This window comes from Lissotriton helveticus, chromosome 4_1 (genome assembly GCF_964261635.1).
Source record: "Lissotriton helveticus chromosome 4_1, aLisHel1.1, whole genome shotgun sequence".
Taxonomy (NCBI): Eukaryota; Metazoa; Chordata; class Amphibia; order Caudata; family Salamandridae; genus Lissotriton; species Lissotriton helveticus.
Window position 1 is genome coordinate 1,709,118,621 of NC_136063.1, and position 17,200 is coordinate 1,709,135,820.

The following is a 17,200-nucleotide window of genomic DNA, read 5'->3' on the forward strand; positions in this document are numbered from 1 at the left end:
CAGGTAGTATTTTGTCCGAACTGTTATTTTAAATGTCATTCATGTATTTCAATGTCGTGGTATGAAAGTGGTGTACCTTCAGTAATTATCGTGTTCATTGTGTATTGTAATTGTGTCTAGACTCCAGCCCAGTCATGCCATTGTTTTCAAAGTTACGTCAGTTAAGAACTAGAAAAGGTCTGTTAGAAGAAGCAGTTCCTGTCCCGCCTAGGGACAGTCCAGGTCATTTTATGTATCAAAAGCATGGCATAAGTGCCATATTATATCTAGATTTGTGGGTGGAGTACACCAAACAGTTAGAAGAAAAGTATAGATGGCCCGTATCGGGTACATGGGATGCCGAGTGCATCATGCGAGTAGAAGAAGCATTATGGAAAAAGAAAGCCAGACAGTCACAGAAAGATGCCATCGAGTTATGGCGCAAAGAATCTCATAAAAGAACGGAAAAAGAAATCAGAAAGTCAGAATTAAGTAGAGAATCCTTAGAAAGAGCCCAAGAAAGGGAATTAATCGAAATAGGTGAACGAGTTAAAACCGAACAGTCAGACAGACAGAGGAATGCCCTCATTAAGGGTATGTATCCTCTTCTTGCCGAGGGCTTGCCAAAAGCAACCCCGGAAGCATCCAGTAATTTTCCGCCACCCTTAGTTCCGACCAAGCTACGTCACAAACCGACCGCAGCTGATATTTTTCTCTCGTCCTATTTGGACGACACAGTCCCAGAATATGCAAATCCTGTTCCGCCAGCTCCTGTAAATAATGTAAATCCTGCTCCTCCAGTCACTGGGGCACCTGTTACAGCACCTGTTACGGTACCCCCGGTCCAGCCTACATTACAAGTACCCGCTACACTGGTCACTCTGCCAGCACGAAGAGTATCAGTCGACGATTCCAGTTTAGGGGTCGCGGGAGGAGGTCCTCCTGGAACCCCGCCGCCACACAAACGTGTAACGTCAGTCGAGTTACATGAACGTGCGTTACAGCGCACGCCCAAACATCAGTCTGTTGCAGATATCAGACGAGCTCTTACCGAATGCCGTTATGATCCGGTCCCAGGTGATGATAGTATGGTTATATATTCATTACGTGTAAGACGGGTGACCGAGTATTTGGACACCCTACCGAATATGAAAGAAGATCTAGACAGAATGTATCGTTTCATTCGTACAGGACAAGATCCAGAAAGTATTGGTGAAGTCATGTCTCACAGAAAATCTGAGATCCAGTTCATGCTGTTAAAGTTTCTGATCAATTGTTTAATTAGGGAACAAGATTCCCCGACTAAAGATCCGACCGAAATGAAAATTCTGACAAAGTGGAGTGATAATATAGCCGAGGGTAAGCACAAGACACTCAATAGTATAGAGAATATGTACAAGAAAATACGTAAAGAAATAATAAGGTTACACGAACAACGCAAAGAAGCTCTAGGAAGCGAGAAAGAAAATGACTCTCCTACTGAAGAGGTAGACGACGAGAACACCGCCAGAATAGCGTATGTAGGTAAATCTAGATTTCCAGACCGACATTTACGCCTAGAACACAAGAAAACTGTTCCTCTTCCAGCACCAGAACAAGGTTCTCTAGAACAAGTATTTCAAGCTACCGATCACATTCTGAAATCACGAATCGGTTATAGTGAGTTAAGTACTATGCATGAACAAGAACTAGCCCGATCAGCAGTCCGATGGATTACTGATTCTACCACTTTTCCAGACGAAATAGTGGCACAAATGTTTCTGAAACTGCCCCCAGCCGAGCAGCGACTGGTGGGTATGTATATGATCCAGCACCTCATTACTCTGTATGAGGATCAACATTCTGATCCAGGTCCGTTACATGATATCCTGAACGAGTTACTCCAGTATAGATGGAAAGGTTTAGGCACCGATTTAATTAGTGTCATTCTAGAACAGCGCCACAAATATAGAACGTTCCTAAATCCGCATTTTGTTCATGTCTCACCTCCAGAAAGTAAACCGTTTTATATAGATAGACAGCATCCGTTACGAGAAGTACACCCAGTTAGGACAGCGGGTGGTGAAATGCAACGAGTATTTGTTTACACCCCAGTTACCAAGATGGAACTCTTAGAGATGAAGAAATTAATTCCCTGTCACGACAAAGATCCAGCAGGGTTCCACCGAGAATTAAAAGACATGCTCCGTATGGGAGAATACACGTATCCAGATATTATTAAAATGTTAAAAGTCCTGTTGCCTGCGGGCATATACGAAAAACTCAAGGAAAAAGATTGGGAGGTGGGAGAGAAAAAGATCGATTGGACAGCTCTAGAAGCTGAAGATAAGATACGTGTACCAGGTACCGGTCTTGGAGACAAATGTAAAGAATTACCAGAATTATTAATACAAGTTTTGCCTAGATTATTAGCCACTAAAAAGGAAGACTGGGATGCAATCTCAGCATGTAAACAGAAACCAGACGAAGATACTAGTGATTTTTATTCCAGATTTGAGAAATGTTTTATAATAAACAGTGGTTTGAAGACGAGTAGCGAGTCATACCCTCATCTTTTTGTTACTAAATTAGTCGAGAATTCAAGTCCACAAGTTAAAAATCGAGTTTTGAAAGTCGAAAGTACTTGGCAAGCTAGTACCCCGTCCCAGATGCTCCAAATGCTCCAGTATCACCAGAATAGAATCAGAGAAGAGCAAGAACACGAGAGGAGACGTATGAAAGACACGAAAATGAAAGTACTAGTTGCACAATCTGTTCCACAAGACAGTCAGAAGAGGGGTCCGAATCAAGCCAGTCATCCTGCAGCTCCCGTTAAAGGGACATGCAATTATTGTAAACAGCCAGGTCATTTCATAAACGAGTGTGCAGTTCTGAAACACAATATAGCCACTGGTAAAACTAAAGAAAGACCACGTCCGCCTAGACAAGAACAAGTTTCACAGACTTCTCAGTCACCACAGAATGCACAACAGACAGTTCCAGCACCGCAGCCTATAGCTGCAACACAGCATGTTACACAGCAGATGTACCAGTATGCACAATCCGAGTATCCAGAGTATCAAGCGTATTCATGAAACAGCCTAGAGAGGGAGGTAGGCTTGCCTCTCATCGAGATTCCTGTAGATCAAGAAGGTCCCTATGTTCACAGTCAAGTATTAGGGAAAGACAGAAAGTTTCTGATTGATACAGGGGCAAGTAGGACTACCATTAGTCACGACGAGGTTCCAGGGGCTCCGCTCTCAGGCTCTAGAAATGTTTCCCTTGGATTTTCAGGAAAGCCTATTGTAAACTAGATATCAAAGCCAGTTACTTTAGAAGTTGGTCCATTGTCCCGAACTACTGATCTATTGCTTACGAAGTCATGTCCAGAAAATTTGTTAGGCATTAAAACACTGAAAGAATTAGGTGCAGTTATTTGCTGTTCCCCAGAGGGAATACGTTTGTTTTTACGTGACTTCAAGGGTCACTATGTATTACGAGATTTTGATCCGAGATTGTCAAATGTCCCGCAACATCTATGGGCGCAAGGTCCAACTGATGTTGGTTTCATGCGAATCACACCCCATCGTGTGACTCTCAAGCAAGGTGTAGTGTTACCACGAATCAGACAGTACAGATTGCCACCTGAGGCTGTAGCAGCCTTATCCAAAATTATTGACGAGCTTATGGCTCAAGGAGTAGTTGTAGAAACTGACTCCAATGTATGTAATTCTCCTATCATTCCAGTCATGAAACGTACTGATCCAAATGCACCCCCAGTATATCGATTAGTGATTGACCTTCGAGAACTCAATAAAAGTATCATTCCTCAGTATCCAGTTGTTCCAGATATCTCATCTCTATTGACAGCTATTGATCCTGAGGCAATATTCTTTACCGTAATCGACCTCAAGAATGCATTTTTCAGTGTCCCCATTCATCCAGACAGCCAGTACCTATTCGGATTCTGTTTAAATGGAAGGAGCTATAAATTCACACGAGCTCCTCAAGGTTTCACAGAAAGTCCTAGTATTTACAGTCAAGCACTTAAGAGACAACTAGACAATATTCACATGCCAACTGACACTGCCCTGCTCCAATATGTCGATGATCTACTGATCACTGCCCGTTCTGAACGTGCTTGCGAGCGAGCGTCACTCACAGTTCTGTATTTCCTAGCCGAGATGGGGCACAAGGTGTCCCCTTCAAAACTTCAATTCTGTGTCCAGCAAGTGATCTACTTAGGCCACTTACTGTCCAAGTGGGGTAGGCAGTTGACACCTGACCGTATCCAGTTAATAGCGAGTCTCCCTCAGCCCAAGACACAGAAGGAGGTACGTGCTTTTATCGGCCTTACTTCTTATTGCAGACAATGGATTCCTCAGTATGCATTTCTAGCCAAGCCACTGATACAGTTAACGACACAGGAGGCAGCCGTATCGACTGTCCTCCCTTGGACATCTGAACATACACTTAGTTTCAATGAGTTAAAGAAAGCTTTATGCCAAGCTCCTGTTCTAGCAACACCGAACTACAGTAAGCCTTTTACGCTTTTTGTCACAGAACGCGATGGTACAGCATTATCTGTTCTCACACAAGATCAAGCCGGACAATACAAGCCCTGTGCTTATTTTTCGAGCACATTAGATCCAGTAGCCCAGGCGCTGCCTGTGTGCCTCAAGTCAGTTGCAGCCACAGCACTAGCTATCAGACAAAGTGATTCCATAGTATTAGGACATTCCTTGACAGTACAAGTTCCACACTCCGTGGAAGTTCTTTTAAACCGAACACAGACTCAGCACTTGACAATTGCACGTTTGACAGGTTATGAACTGACACTGTTCCAGCCACACATAGAAATCAGACGCTGCAACGTTCTAAATCCTGCTACACTGTTACCGTCAGTTACTTCAAATCCTGCCATGCATGACTGTGTGGAAGTAGTTAACACTATGACTAAGCCGAGACAAGACCTGACAGATATTCCATTACCAGACCCCGACCTGACACTTTATGTGGATGGTTCATGTATGAGAACGAGTACAGGAGAACTAGTAGCCGCGTATGCAGTGACTACTGACACTGAAGTTATTGAAACACACCGTATTGACACCCTGTCTGCTCAAGCAGCAGAGCTAGTTGCTCTGACTCAAGCCTGCATACACGCCAAGAACCTGAAAGTTAATATTTACACAGACTCACGCTACGCATTCGGAGTTGTACACGACTTCGGAGTGCTCTGGCAGGAGAGAGGTTTCATGACTTCTCATGGAACCAAGATTCAGCATGGTCTCCTCATTCAAGCTCTGTTAGATGCAATACATTTACCGACATCTATCGCTATCATGAAGTGCAAGGCACATACGAAAGTTACTGACATTATTTCCCAAGGTAATGATCTAGCAGATCGAACAGCCAAGCTTACAGCACAGACTCCAGACATACCAGTTAACAAGACACCGACATCCACTCTCGAACAGACAACTTGTATGACAGTTAAGGACCCTACTCAAGATGTCATAGATATCCAGTCACATGCTACTCCTGAAGAAATCAAGAAATGGTCCGAACAAGGAGGGGTCCAGACAGATCAGGGATGGGTGACGAATTGAAAGGCCACATGGTTTCTCCCCGACTCAATGGTTCAAGTCATTATCAATACCGCACATAGTCCAGCACACTTAGGAGAAAAAGCCATGTTAGACAGTATCCAGAACATTTGGTTTAACAAGCATTTACGAGCTGCAGCCAAGCAGAAAGTCCGTACCTGTAAGATATGTTGCCAGTTCAATCCAGGTAAAAGTGTCCCGGTGGAACAAGGTGGATTCCAACCTCCTGACCACCCTTTTGAAGTCCTCCAGATGGATTATATTCAGATGGAGCGATGTCGAGGTTTCAAGTATGTCCTTGTAGTTGTATGCGCTTTGTCCAGGTGGACAGAAGCATATCCAGTCCCAGATTACACAGCCGCGACCACTGCCAAGCAGTTGGTTCGTGAATTCTTCCCCCGTTATGGACTCCCTAGGGTCGTGTATTCTGATAACGGCCAGCCATTCTCATCTGAACTAATGAAGCACGTTTCCCTTTTGTTAGGGTACCAGTGGAAGTTCCATTGTGTACGCCATCCTGAAGCAGCCGGTCTCGTAGAGAGACATAATCAAACCTTGAAAATCCGTATTGCCAAAATCTGTCAAGAAAAAGGTGTAGACTGGTTAGTTACTCTGCCAGTCGCTTTGTTTTATATGCGCATGGTCGCACACTCCAGATCAGGTCTGTCCTCTTTTGAGGTCGTATTCGGCCGCCCCCCGAATATGTGGGGTACACCTAGACCCCGAAGTATTACCGATGTTTCCAGTAATATGCTGACAGATTACCTAGCTTCCTTGATGTCTGCCCTACACTCTTGTCGTTCACAGGTCGCCGCTGCATTTCCCGACAATACTGAAGTCAAGCCACACGAGATCCTTCCCGGCACCCTGGTCCTCGTCCGCAATTTTGATCGTTCAAGTCCGCTGGAGCCTCGCTGGAAGGAGCCGAAGTTAGTCCTTCTAACCACCCGTACTGCCGTCAAGTTGGAAGGCAGGAAGGGGTGGGTGCACCTGTCACACGTCAAGAAATTTCACGGACTAAAAACTGTTTCCAAGAACATTTCCAAGGATTGTCAAGATTTTAAAGACTGCCAAGATACTATTCTTAAGGACTGTCCCGCAAATGACATTGATATCAAGCCCTCCCTGTTAGAGAAAACTCCGCAGCAGGAGTATAAAAGTAAGCTACGGTCTAGTAAAATAAGTCAGCCAGTTTAATTGTCTAAGTCCTCCCCTAGGTGAAACGGTTAGACAGGTATCTGACATGTATGAGATAGACCCCCATAGTGAGAGAGTTAGTCAAAACTCTATCCGATGTATCGTTTTTCTAAGTTTTATATTGTTTTTAAGCTTGATGATTACCTGCACGAGTTATGCATTCCATTTATGTTTTCCAATTTCTCATGTAAATAAGTTTTCTTATGCTACAGTAGAGCACACGTTTAGTGATCTGCCTCCTCACGAACTATCCTATCGTCTTGCTATGCGCAATAACACATTTATCCGTATGTTGCATTATTCACACCAGACCAGCAATGCCACTAATTGTTGGGTGTGTGGTCGACTCCCCCCTTTCCAGACACCGAAGGGAGTTCTGCCACTGTTTCCTTATCCGTTTTCACATAATGGTTCATGTGGAGCATGGTCCACGTTAACGTCATCCTCAACTGATATGTCCCTTCTGAACAGTACATGTTTTCCAGACAAGCAAGGTCTTCCCCACAGAACAGGGTTAGATCTAGAAAATGAAGTTTATAATTTGGGTAATTATTCTTCGAATTTCATGGTTCTGAATGTTCAGTCTGATCCTACTCCAGACTTACCTGCTATTTCAGTATTACCAGTCAAAGGCGAATTATGTGTCCGAAATAATGGTTCCGTACATGTAGGACATAGTGATTGTACTACTATTGTCGAGTATAGTGACAGTGGGAAATCTATTTTCAAAGCTTCACGTCATTCTTATTTTGTTTGTGGTCAGACCGCATATGTTCGTCTGCCCCTCGATTGGGATGGAACCTGTTACATTGCCTTCCTACTGCCACCAGTTTTCCTAGCCCCGTCCGATTATCACAGAAACACACATCTAGTACACATTAGACATAAAAGGGAGATCGAGTCCCCGATTGTCGATCAAACTGAAACTGCTCTAGAACAGTATACAGATTTCAATAGAGGATTCTTTTTCTTTATAGGACCTATCCAGAATAGTAAGTTAATCCGTAGATTAACCAGAACCCTTGAGGCAGTAGTGAATGAGACTGCCTCTGCTCTAGGTAACTTAACCGAAGAGCAATCTGCTATGAGATTTGTCGTGCTCCAAAATCGTCTCGTTCTTGACGTCATACTGGCCGATAGAGGAGGAGCATGTAGAGTCATCGGATCTAGTTGCTGCATTTCCATTCCTAATAACGCGCCGTCTGTTTATTCAGCTATAACCAGACTTCATAAAATTGCCCATCAGTTACACCAGAATCCAGGCACCAGGACATGGTCCGGTTGGTTTTGGAGTATAATTTCTGCCTGGGGATGGAAAGTATTGTCCTTTCTAGGTATTGCAGTAGCGATCATATTCAGTTGCTGCCTCTGTCTACAATGTGGCCCTGCGATTTGCGGCATTTGTGCTACCTCTTGTATTCCTAGTCCCAAGTCCAGTCCTAGATCCCGTTCCAAGAAATTTCGAGACGAGCAAATGATACTGTATGAAATGATAGATGGTATCATGAATATTGATGTTTCCTGATGGAAACGTAGTGACAAGGAGGGAATGTGGAAAAGTAAATTTTGCCATGTTCTGTGTCCCTACGTGTTCCCCATCTTATGCTATATGTGCATGATTAATATGCATATGTATTCCCCATGATCGATTAAAGACGCAATTACAGTTGTGTCCAACTCTAGTATGCCAGTTTCCAGTTCTCGTGAAAGCTACGAGTATTAGGCCTATGTAAAGCTACATTGCCACGTTTCTCAGTGTGCACGTTATTTCATTGAAAGTCCCCGTTTCTAGGCCTCAAAAGGGCCCGGACTCAGATTCAGCTCCAGTCTCCTGAACCCTCTCCGAGGAGCGATACAGCCCCCACCTGTATCCCTGACCCTTCACTTACTTCCTGCCTCACAGTGCCCGGCTCGGCCTGGCCCTGCCTCCCAGTCTGCCAAGAGTATGTTATGATTCTAGTTATCAGTCCAGCCCTCCTTCTCTGCATTCCTAAGCTACTGAATCGCATCAATAGTTTCAGTCATCGTCTAGCCTTTACGTCTCCATGTAAGAGAAATACTGTATTTATGGTCATTTAATATTCCTCAACACACACTACATGTAGAATAATGCATGCACCAGTCTTAGTGTCTGTTAGCCTTTGCCCTGATAACTTTTGGATTCTATCAACATGTTCTCTAAGCATCAGATACTAGATAGTGTTTAGGTACATGTCGCTCTGACTCTCCAGACTTTCGTCTCTCCTTCTAGCTCAGAAGTCATAGCCCCCAGCTTCTCCCTAGTAACACGTCATTGCCAGCTTGCGCGCACCACTAGGTTAGAGGTCCCGGCTCCTTAGGTAGCCCCCTCCATGTTTCCGCCCATTTGTGACATATTCCGTTACGTTTACATCACATGTCTATGTATACGCCCTGTTCACGCCTCTTGTTACACCTACTTTCTGCCTTATCTCTCGCGACTGCTACAGGCCCTGCCTACTGTTACGCCTATTGTATTGAACACCATGTATTTTGTTTAAGTATATATACTTGTGCACTGTTATTAAAAGTTGCCATTCCTTTGTCCCTGCCCCGTGCAGCGCTGCCATCCTATTCCCGTGCAGGTTGTCCTGTTCCTGTCCTTTATGCTGTATTAAACCTGCATACTCCTACTACCTCGAATCTTGACTCTTATTTATTGAGCTATCTGTTATTGTATATCCAGTCAAAAATAGAGGTATTATTTATTTATTTACCACACAGCAGTGCCCAAACATATGAGGGGTGGGTGCAGAGGACTCCCAGCAGTGCCAAGACATAGGAGGGCTGTGTGGATATGACTCCCAGAAGTGCCCAGACATAGGAGGGGTGTGTGGATATGTCTCCTAGCAGTGCCCTGATATAGGAGGGGTGTGTGAATATGTCTCCCAGCAGTGCCCAGACATAGGAGGGGTGGGTGTACAGGACGCCCAGCAGTGCCCAGACATAGGAGGGGTGGGTGGATATGACTCCCAGCAGTGCCCAGACATAGGAGGGGTGTGTGGATATGTCTCCTAGCAGTGCCCAGACATAGAAGGTGTGGTTGGATATGTCTCCCAGCAGTGCCCTGAAATAGGAGGGGTGGGTTTACAGGACTCCCAGCAGTGCCCAGACATAGGAGGGGTGGGTGGATATGTCTCCCAGCAGTGCCCATACAAAGGAGGAGTGGGTGTACAGGGCTCCCAGCAGTGCCCAGACATATGAGGGGTCGCTGGATAGGACTCCCAGCAGTGGCCAGACATAGGAGGGGTGTGTGGATATGTCTCCCAGCAGTGCCCAGACATAGGAGGGTTGGGTGTACAGGATTCCCAGCAGTGCCCAGACATAGGATTTGTGGGTGGATATGTCTCCCAACAGTGCCCCGACATAGGAGGGGTGGGTGTACAGGACTCCCAGCAGTGCCCAGACATAGGAGGGGTGGGTGCAGAGGACTCCCAGAAGTGCCCAGACATAGGAGGGGTGTGTGGATATGACTCCCAGAAGTGCCAAGACATAGGAGGGGTGTGAGGATATGTCTCCCAGCAGTGACCAGACATAGGAGGGGTGGGTGTTCATGACTCCCAGCAGTGCCCAGACATAGGAGGTGTGGGTGGATATGTCTCCCAGCAGTGCACAGACATAGGAGGGGTGGGTGTACATGACTCCCAGCAGTGCCCAGACATAGAAGGGGTGTGTGGATATGTCTCCCAGCAGTGCCCAGACATAGGAGGTGTGGGTGGATATGTCTCCCAGCAGTGCCCAGACATAGGAGGTGTGGGTGGATATGTCTCCCAGCAGTGCCCAGACATAGGAGGTGTGGGTGGATATGTCTCCCAGCAGTGCCTTGACGTAGGAGGGTTGTGTGGATATGTCTCCCAGCAGTGCCCAGACATAGGAGGGATGGGTGCAAGGACTCCCAGGAGTGCCCAGACATAGGAGCGGTGGGTGTACAGTACTCCCAGCAGTGCCCAGACATAGGAGGGGTTGGTGCCAAGGACTCCCAGCAGCACCCAGACATAGGAGGGGTGTTTGGATATGACACCCAGAAGTGCCCAGACATAGGAGGGGTGTGTGGATATTTATTTATTTATTTATAGAGTTTTGTATAGCGCGGACAAGACCCGTGGGTATCAGAGCGCTTCACATGTAAGATAATTTACAGACATTATGGAGGCAATTGTAACAACAGATATATATGAAGTATAAGACGATAAGATAAGCTGTAAGGGAGATTATAAGTACGAGTTCTTCCGCCTATCCAGTTAGTAGTAGGAGGTGGGTGAGGTATGGTTATATAGTATAACAGTGCAAATAACATGTGTAAATAGCATTAAGGAGTGAAAAGTGTTGTCATGTAACCGGGATCCTAGGCAATAAAACACAGTGAGGTAGAGAGTATATAGTATAGTCTGTGAGATTACCGATATCGGATCACATAGATTTGAGGTAGTAGTAAGGTGTATGTCCAAGATTTAAACATGAAATCAGTCGGTTGAGAGATAATTGATCTTCAGGATGTTCAAGTTGAGGCCGTCTCTCTTAGGTGTAGATGTTCTCATCAAATAATCGGCACACTACTCTATGAAAGGTATTTGCTCATCATGTGGTTCTTCAGTTCACGTTTGAATGATATCGAATTATGAATCTTCCTGATGTTCGGAGGTATTGAGCTCCAGACTCTGGGGGCGGCTCCTGAGAACGCTCGGTCGTAGGTCTTTTTCTTATGGAAAAAGGCTGGCCTCAGTAGCAGTTCGTTGGCGCTTCTAGTTGGTCTGTTGCCTCCCGATAGCTTAATTTTCTTGGCCAGATATCTCGGCGTGTTGTAGTGAACTGCTCTGTGGGTAATACAAGCCATCTTCATTTGGATTCTGGCCTCATAGGGTAGCCAGTTTAGTGTTTTCAGGTGAGGAGATATGTGATCGAATTTCCTCGATCCCGTGATCAGTCTTGCCGCTGCATTGAGACAGGCTTTTAGTGGTGCTGTGGATGTTTTCGGTAGACCCGCTAACGTGGTGCAACCGTATTCAATCCTCGAAATAACTAGGGATTGTACAGCCAGTTTTAGGTCCGCCTTTGAGATGTATGGTTTCAGTTTTCTTAAATAGTTCAGATGGAAACGGGCACTCTTGGCCATTGAGTTTATGTGGTCTTTCATGTCCAGGTTCTCATCTAGGGTAATACCAAGTGATTTTGCTGAATTAACTAGGGTCGGGGTGCAGTCCAGCGCGGTCACCAGTTTCGTCAATTCCTTTACCTCGGGGCGGTTCTTCGTCGGTGAAATTAACAGGAATTCAGTTTTATGGGCATTTAGTTTCAAATGGTTCGAGGTTAACCACTGTAGAGCTCTCTTTAGTGTCTTGTTCATTAGGTCAATGTCAGCAGGGGAGGCGATCTTTATGTATATTTGCGTGTCATCTGCATACATGTGATAGGGTATCTGCGATTCTCGAAGGATCTCCGTGAGGGGTTCAACATACAAGTTGAATAGATCTGGGGATAACGTTGAACCTTGTGGGACCCCGACGGCAGTAGGACAAGGGGAAGAGGTTGCTTGATTGACCAGGAAACGTTGAGTCCTATTCTGCAGGAAAGATTTAAACCATTTCAGCACATTTCCCGACAAGCCCATCCTTTCTTGTAGCCTGGTCGTCAGCATTTCATGATTTACCGTGTCAAATGCAGATGACAGGTCTAGGAGAATCAGTAGGCATGCTTGATTACTGTCTAGGGCTTGTAGGGCGTTGTCCACGATATGCAGGATCGCAGTTTCAGTACTATGCCCAGCTCTGAATCCAGATTGGCAGTCATCTAGTAGTGAGAACTTAGCGATGTGTTGACTCAGTTGGCCTTGTACGCATTTCTCAATAAGTTTGGCTAGTAAAGGTATGTTGGTCACTGGTCGATAGTTGTTCGGGTCAGTTGCATCCGCTGTCGGTTTTTTGATGATGGGCACAACCTGACCAGTTTTTAGGCAGTCGGGCAGGGTCCCTTGTGCAAGTGAGGCATTTATTATCTCAGTCCAGATCGGAACTAGGGTGTGGCTAATTTCTCTTGCGCACTTTGCCGGTAGAGGGTCTTGATAATGGTTATTCGGTCTGATTTCCTTTAGCGTTTTGGCAATCTTTTCTTGGTCATAACATTCAAAAGTGTCCCAATTTGCCTTATTTTTAGTTTGAGGACTCTCTATGGACTCATTGGCCTCTTTTGTGGGTGAGGTGGGGGTCGAGATGTTAATCGCGGCAGTTGAGAGCTCCACTTCAAGCAATTTGGTTTTCTCCGTGAAAAATGTAGAGAATTCCTCACAACTTAAGGGAGTTTTTGGATTATCATGAATTGTTTTGGCTAGTTTATTCGACTGTTGTTTTAAAATCTCAAAGAGATCTCAATATGTCTCCCAGCAGTGCCCTGACATAGGAGGGGTGTGTGGATATGTCTCCCAGCAGTGCTCAGACATAGGAGGGGTGGGTGTACAGGACTACCCAGCAGTGCCCAGACATAGGAGGGTTGGGTGTACCGGACTCCCAGCAGTGCCCAGACATAGGAGGGGTGGGTGTACAGGACTCCCAGCAGTGCCCAGACATAGGAGGGGGTTGTGTAGAGAACTCCCAGCAGTGCCCAGACATAGGAGGGGAGGGTATACAGGACTCCCAGCAGTGCCCAGACCTTGGAAGGGTGGGTGGATATGTCTCCCAGCAGTGCCCAGACGTAGGAGGGGTGGGTGGATATGACTCCCAGAAGTGCCAAGACAAAGGGGGGGGGGTGTGGATATGTCACCCAGCAGTGCCCTGACAAAGGAGGAGTGTGTGGATATGTCTCCCAGCAGTGCCCAGACATAGGAGGATGGGTGTACAGGACTCCCAGCAGTGCCCAGACATAGGAGGGGGGTTGTGTAGGGAACTCCGAGCAGTGCCCAGACATAGGAGGTGTGGGTATGCAGGACTCACAGCAGTGCCCAGACATAGGAGGGGTGGGTGGATATGTCTCCCAGCAGTACCCAGACATAGGAGGGGTGGCTGTACAGGACTCCCAGCAGTGTCCAGACATAGGAGGGTTGGGTGTACAGGACTCCCAGCAGTGCCCAGACATTGGAGGTGTGGGTGGATATGTCTCCCAGCAGTGCCCAGACATATGAGGGGTAGGTGTACAGGACTCCCGGCAGTGCCCAGACATAGGAGGGGTGGGTGCAGAAGACTCCCAACAGTGCCCAGACATAGGAGGGGTGTGTGGATATGTCTCCCAGCAGTTCCCAGACATAGGAGGGGTGGGTGTACATGACTCCCAGCAGTGCCCAGACATAGGAGGGGTGGGTGCAGAGGACTCCCTGCAGTGCCCAAACATAGGAGGGGTGTGTGGATATGACTCCCAGCAGTGCCCAGACATAGAAGGGGTGTGTGGATATGTCTCCCAGCAGTGCCCAGACATAGGAGGGGTGGGTGTTCATGACTCCCAGCAGTGCCCAGACATAGGAGGTGTGGGTGGATATGTCTCCCAGCAGTGCACAGACATAGGAGGGGTGGGTGCACAGGACTCCCAGCAGTGCCCAGACATAAGAGGGGTGTGTGAATATGTCTCCTAGCAGTGCCCAGACATCGGAGGGGTGTGTGGATATGTCTCCCAGCAGTGCCAAGACATAGGAGGGGTGGGTGGATATGACTCCCAGCAGTGCCCAGACATAGGAAGGGTGTGTGGATATGTCTCCCAGTAGTGCCCAGACATAGGAGGGGTGGGTGTTCATGAGTCCCAGCAGTGCCCAGACATAGGAGGTGTGGGTGGATATGTCTCCCAGCAGTGCACAGACATAGGAGGGGTGGGTGTACAGGACTCCCAGCAGTGCCCAGACATAGGAGGGGTGCGTGGATATGTCTCCCGGCAGTACCCAGACATAGGAGGTGTGGGTGGATATGTCTCCCAGCAGTGCCCAGACATAGGAGGGGTGGGTGTACAGGACTCCCAGCAGTGCCCAGACATAGGAGGGGTGTGTAGATATGACTCCCAGCAGTGCTCAGACATAGGAGGGGTGGGTGTACAGGACTACCCAGCAGTGCCCAGACATAGGAGGGTTGGGTGTACCGGACTCCCAGCAGTGCCCAGACATAGGAGGGGTGGGTGTAGAGGACTCCCAGCAGTGCCCAGACATAGGAGGGGGTTGTGTAGAGAACTCCCAGCAGTGCCCAGACATAGGAGGGGAGGGTATACAGGACTCCCAGCAGTGCCCAGACCTTGGAGGGGTGGGTGGATATGTCTCCCAGCAGTGCCCAGACATAGGAGGGGTGGGTGGATATGACTCCCAGAAGTGCCAAGACAAAGTGGGGGGGGGTGTGGATATGTCACCCAGCAGTGCCCTGACAAAGGAGGGGTGTGTGGATATGTCTCCCAGCAGTGCCCAGACATAGGAGGATGGGTGTACAGGACTCCCAGCAGTGCCCAGACATAGGAGGGGGGTTGTGTAGAGAACTCCGAGCAGTGCCCAGACATAGGAGGTGTGGGTGTACAGGACTCACAGCAGTGCCCAGACATAGGAGGGGTGGGTGGATATGTCTCCCAGCAGTACCCAGACATAGGAGGGGTGGCTGTACAGGACTCCCAGCAGTGTCCAGACATAGGAGGGTTGGGTGTACAGGACTCCCAGCAGTGCCCAGACATTGGAGGTGTGGGTGGATATGTCTCCCAGCAGTGCCCAGACATATGAGGGGTAGGTGTACAGGACTCCCAGCAGTGCCCAGACATAGGAGGGGTGGGTGCAGAAGACTCCCAGCAGTGCCCAGACATAGGAGGGGTGTGTGGATATGTCTCCCAGCAGTGCCCAGACATAGGAGGGGTGGGTGTACATGACTCCCAGCAGTGCCCAGACATAGGAGGGGTGGGTGCAGAGGACTCCCTGCAGTGCCCAAACATAGGAGGGGTGGGTCGATATGACTCCCAGCAGTGCCCAGACATAGAAGGGGTGTGTGGATATGTCTCCCAGCAGTGCCCAGACATAGGAGGGGTGGGTGTTCATGACTCCCAGCAGTGCCCAGACATAGGAGGTGTGGGTGGATATGTCTCCCAGCAGTGCACAGACATAGGAGGGGTGGGTGCACAGGACTCCCAGCAGTGCCCAGACATAAGAGGGGTGTGTGAATATGTCTCCTAGCAGTGCCCAGACATCGGAGGGGTGTGTGGCTATGTCTCCCAGCAGTGCCCAGACATAGGAGGGGTGGGTGGATATGACTCCCAGCAGTGCCCAGACATAGGAGGGGTGTGTGGATATGTCTCCCAGTAGTGCCCAGACATAGGAGGGGTGGGTGTTCATGAGTCCCAGCAGTGCCCAGACATAGGAGGTAAGGGTGGATATGTCTCCCAGCAGTGCACAGACATAGGAGGGGTGGGTGTACAGGACTCCCAGCAGTGCCCAGACATAGGAGGGGTGCGTGGATATGTCTCCCGGCAGTGCCCAGACATAGGAGGGGTGGGTGGATATGACTCCCAGAAGTGCCAAGACAAAGTGGGGGGTGTGTGGATATGTCACCCAGCAGTGCCCTGACAAAGGAGGGGTGTGTGGATATGTCTCCCAGCAGTGCCCAGACATAGGAGGATGGGTGTACAGGACTCCCAGCAGTGCCCAGACATAGGAGGGGGGTTGTGTAGAGAACTCCGAGCAGTGCCCAGACATAGGAGGTGTGGGTGTACAGGACTCACAGCAGTGCCCAGACATAGGAGGGGTGGGTGGATATGTCTCCCAGCAGTACCCAGACATAGGAGGGGTGGCTGTACAGGACTCCCAGCAGTGTCCAGACATAGGAGGGTTGGGTGTACAGGACTCCCAGCAGTGCCCAGACATTGGAGGTGTGGGTGGATATGTCTCCCAGCAGTGCCCAGACATATGAGGGGTAGGTGTACAGGACTCCCAGCAGTGCCCAGACATAGGAGGGGTGGGTGCAGAAGACTCCCAGCAGTGCCCAGACATAGGAGGGGTGTGTGGATATGTCTCCCAGCAGTGCCCAGACATAGGAGGGGTGGGTGTACATGACTCCCAGCAGTGCCCAGACATAGGAGGGGTGGGTGCAGAGGACTCCCTGCAGTGCCCAAACATAGGAGGGGTGGGTCGATATGACTCCCAGCAGTGCCCAGACATAGAAGGGGTGTGTTGATATGTCTCCCAGCAGTGCCCAGACATAGGAGGGGTGGGTGTTCATGACTCCCAGCAGTGCCCAGACATAGGAGGTGTGGGTGGATATGTCTCCCAGCAGTGCACAGACATAGGAGGGGTGGGTGCACAGGACTCCCAGCAGTGCCCAGACATAAGAGGGGTGTGTGAATATGTCTCCTAGCAGTGCCCAGACATCGGAGGGGTGTGTGGCTATGTCTCCCAGCAGTGCCCAGACATAGGAGGGGTGGGTGGATATGACTCCCAGCAGTGCCCAGACATAGGAGGGGTGTGTGGATATGTCTCCCAGTAG